At 36.9% G+C, this 4,737-nt stretch overlaps 1 pseudogene; it reads right to left on the reverse strand.

The window, feature by feature from the left end:
• Positions 1-2,328: 2,328 nt before the first annotated feature.
• On the reverse strand, positions 2,329-3,614 carry LOC102914806 (SKA complex subunit 2 pseudogene; annotated as a pseudogene).
• Between the last annotated feature and the right edge of the window lie 1,123 nt (positions 3,615-4,737).

Below are 4,737 nucleotides of genomic sequence, written 5' to 3' on the forward strand. Positions count from 1 at the left end.
GGAGAACACTCCCGCTACAATCTCCCATGTAGATTTTTCTCTCCAAAGTACACCACACTCTTGCATGTAGGAACATTAGCTTCCTTTTAGCAGCCTTTTAGAGTTCTACTTTATTTTAACTTAATTTTATTTATTTTGAGACAGAACATGCTGGTTCATTTTGTCTTTTGCTACAAAGTAGAGTTCTAGAAAGATGAAACTTCAAATAAGAAACTGCATGCATTAGATTGGCCTGAGAGCATGTCTGTAGGTCATTTTCATAATTAATAATTAATGTGAGGGTACTCAACTCAACGTAGGCAATGCCTTTCCTGGGCATTGGTAAAGGGTTGTATGAGAAAGCATGCTGGGGATGTCTTTCTGTATGCTGTGAATGTGTTGCTCTGATTGATTGATAAATAAAACGCTGATTGGCCAGTAGACAGGCAGCAAGTATAGGCGGGACATAGAGAGAGGAGAATTCTGGAAAGTGGAAAGCTGAGTAAGGAGACCCTGCCAGTTGCCACCACCATGAGCTGTAAAGATACCAGTAAGCCACAGGCCACATGGCAAGATATAGATCTATAGAAATGGGTTAATTTAAGATATAAGAACTAGATAGAAAGAAGCCTGCCACAGCCAAACAGTTTATAAATAATATAAGTCTCTGTGAGTTTATTTGGGTCTGAGTGGCTGCAGGAGCTGGGTAGACATAGGAATACTTCAACTACAAAAGCAAGTTGAGCAAGCTGTGGAGATAAAGGCAATAAGCTGTGTTCCTGTACAGTTTCTGTCTTTGTTCCTGCTTGAGTTCCTTTCCAGATTTCCCTCAGTGGATAACTGTGAACAAAATGCAAAACCCAATTAAAGCCTTTCATCTGGAATTTGCTCTTGATCATGGAGTATATCACAGAAGTGGGGAGCAAAAAGAACATGGAGTCTCATGCCACCTAGGCTGACTTCAAATTCCTTACATAGATGAGGACAATTTCAAACTTCTTATCCTCCTGCCTCTACCTCCTGATTGCTTGAACTTGTACCATCAAGTTTAGTGCACTGTCCACTTTAATCTTAGAAATATAAAAAAGCACAGGAATGCAGCAAATCCTGCTGCTAAACAGTCTCCCCTAAACACATTTGTCTAAAAAATATTAGCTGAACTTAGAAGCATCTATTCAGTATCAACCAGACAGATACTTATTGATGGCTTTAATTTTTATTGTACTGGTAAGGTTGGCAAATAAATACAACGGCACTGTAAGTGGTTTGAGACTGATAAAGAAGTTTTCTCAAGTAAAGTACATTTGCAAACACAGAATCTGTGATTGTAAGGAACCCAACATCCATATTTTTGTAAGTAACCTAAACAAAACTAAGGTGGTATCCTTATATTGGTTTCTTGGGAGTTACATATCTGTAGTAAGTAAATGCTTGTTGCTGTCTCTCCAGGGATAGTGTCATACAACCTCATGAGGGGAAAATAATACCATGAAGTGTAACTTTATGTGGAAAAGAGAAGGTAGTTGTCAGAGCAACAGAAAGATAAACTATTCCCAAACTTTGAGAGTTAAGACATTATACACTTCTTCCTTACAATTCTCTGGGCCAGTTCAGTGGCTCTGTTACTAGAGTTGGACAAGAATCAGTGTGACTGTTTTATATAGGTTCAACTCCAAGTTTGAGTTGAGTAAGCTGTCAAGAAAAATCTAGGATAGAATAATTGAATCTATTCCTTGTTCTCTCATTTCCTTCCATGAGGCTAGTGGGGAGCTTTCCTGGTAGCTCAGTGGTCTTTCAGAAAAATAAGGAGTAGTTAAACAGCTTGTCAATCCTCTGCTTATCTACAATGCTATCATGGGACACAGGAGAAAATTGAAAATAGAAGATTTTTACAAGCTATATGATAACATTGCATTGTAATCTAAAGTATATAATAAATACACATAAATTGAAATGACTCCTACAAAGGAAGAAATTTCGGTCAAAACTGTAGCAGTAAAAGGTGCTGTGTTGTCCTTTGGTGTAAACATGCATGAGAGAGAAAACAGAGCTACAGTCAGAACTCCCTTTCCCTACATGTCCTCTTCTCTTCCTTTTGAAGTTTCTGTTTCAAGACTGCTTTTTAAGGGAGCTGTGTTTTTTTTCTGCCTGACCAGCTCATTACAAGAGAGGACAAAAGGCCTTGCTGATTCTCTGTTAGATAAAATAATAGAGCACAGTTTATGGTGGCAGACAAAAAGAAAAAAGTCACTAAAGCTGGATTCAAATACAGCTATTTTCAGAGGTTGGATTTTGAAAAATTAAGAGCATTTTAGTTTTTTTTTTGAGAACAAGTTTATTTATTATTAGCAAACAATGGGAAGGGGAAAATCAAGAGTTTTCACAAAACAGTCTATGAATTATATTAGTTAGGGAAATACTGGACATCATAGACACACAACTAAAAATGTGCTATCGTCTATAATGTACATTTTCAAAAAAGAAACTACAAGGTTGGAGATGTAGCTCGGTTGGTATAATGCTAGCCTAGCATGCTCAGGCGCTAGTTAGCACTCTGGAAGTAGCAAAGTAAAAGATTATCCTGGGCAACACCAATTCTGAAGCCAGCCTGGGATACGTAAGACCTTGTCTCAAAAAAAGAGAGAGGGAGAAAGAAACAGCACCCAGTGTGGCAGTGTATGCCTTTACTCCCAGTACTCAGGAGGCAGGAGCAGGCATCTCTAGGATTCATGCCAGTCTGGTCTACAGAGTGAACCCCAAGGCTAGCCAAAGCTACATAGTGAAAGCTTGTCTCAAAAAAGTAAACAAACAACACCTGAATAATTATAATATACAAGTATTTTCTCCATTCACACACTGATGGAGATGTACATAAATATTCTTTTACAAAATCCCAAAGCATCTAAAATTATCCCAACTATAAAAAAGAAAACAGATTAAAATAGTACTAAGGGATTTCATTACATGAATCCACAACTATGGGCATCAGTATTTCAATCTTCTTCCCATTCCATCCTTTTTGGCTTTTAGTCATATGATATCTACCCTTCGAACAATTTCCTCTCCTATGAAAAGCATCATGATCCTGATACTCAAGGAAAATCTCAGTCTTCCTCATCAGCCTCCCAACCCTTGATGGATTAATGACATCAAGCATGAACAAGACATCTTGCTGAATCTCTTTGGAATTGCCCTTTTCTCCATTAGAGTCCATTTTAAAATTTTATGTCTTTATAAGTCTGGCATGTGAGATTTTAACTGCTCTGTCACAGCTTTTTCTTCTTCAGTCAGTGGAGTTAGCTCCAGGTCTGTGTGCATTTGTAGTTCCTGTATCATGGTCATTGTCTTGCTCAGAGTAGCACCAATGCAGCTCTTATTCTCTTTTTGCTCAACAGAAAGTGGCTTAAAGCGTGCACACAAAGCTTGATATCGAGACTTTATTGCTGATAATTCCTTTAAAATTGCAACTGCATTTTTCTCTCCTGCTGAATCTGGGTGATTAGTCTTGATTTCATATTCCAGCCTATATTGAATGTAATCCAAATCAGAATCAGCTTTCTGGAACATTAGTTCCTGCTTATCGACCTCCGCCTCCATGTTGAATAGTTGACATTCCTCCGAGCATTTTAGTTTTAATGAGTGTGTGTTTTTTTTTTTTTTTTAAGTTAAAGCCAAAATCACCTGATTAAAGAGTGAGGTGAATTAGGAAACAGAATTAATTAATGCCAGTATAAATTCATAATTGGTACTCTGATAAAAAAGAGTGTGTGTGTCTGAAGTCATGTAATTTTTTTTTAAATACCAGTGAACCCTGACCTGAAGTTAGAGACAGTTATTCTATGAATACTCATGTTCATTGTGATTTCAATATTTGTAATTATCTTTCTAAATTGCCAATACAATTTATAAAGTTTGCACTTAAAGTATGAAGCCCAGCATATTTCATTTCCTGTAAAATGATCCTTTGTTTAAACATTGATTTCTATTCATTTATCCAATAAGTGTTTACTGAATGTTCAGCATGCAACATTAATAGAATAGAACCCACTATAACCTCTGACTTCATGAAGAGTGCTCTGGTAAGCTGAGAAGTATTGTCAGTAAAGTACATGAATAGCTGCAATATATTTTAGTGTTACCTTCCATTGAGATGAAGCAAGAATCGATAGACATACAAAGGTCCTATGTCTACATTGTATATATAATTATAAATTATATTTTACTGAAATGGTAACTTTCAGTTTTTGGGAAGGGCCCAAGGAAAATGAAGGAATGGGCCTCATAGGATTGTCTGGGACAAAATCTCAGTCACAAAAGAGAAAATAATTTGATATAGCTGGAATGGAGTGAGCAAGAGTAGACTGTCATGACTCACAGTTCAAAAACATACAAATATGCAGAGAATCATGAGATGTTCAAAGATCGGACTTGAAGTTTTAATGAGATGAATAATAGCTGAAGAGTTTTTGGCTTAGGAATGATACAATCTGGTCATTAAAATCTGCTCACTCTAGTTTCTGTATTGAGAATGTACTATAGAAAATTAAAGAAGGAAACTGTCTTAGTCACAGTTACTATTGCTGTGATGAAATACGATGACCAAAGCAACTTGTGTAGGAACGAAGTCATTTGGCTTATGTTTCTATATCACAGCTCATCTTTAAAAAAGTCAGGACAGGGACTCAAACAGGGCAGGGACATGGAGGCCAGAGCTGATGCAAACACAAAGAAGTATTGCTGTTTAGGGGCTTGTTTTGA

Source organism: Peromyscus maniculatus, chromosome 11 (assembly GCF_049852395.1).
Source record: "Peromyscus maniculatus bairdii isolate BWxNUB_F1_BW_parent chromosome 11, HU_Pman_BW_mat_3.1, whole genome shotgun sequence".
Lineage (NCBI taxonomy): Eukaryota > Metazoa > Chordata > Mammalia > Rodentia > Cricetidae > Peromyscus > Peromyscus maniculatus.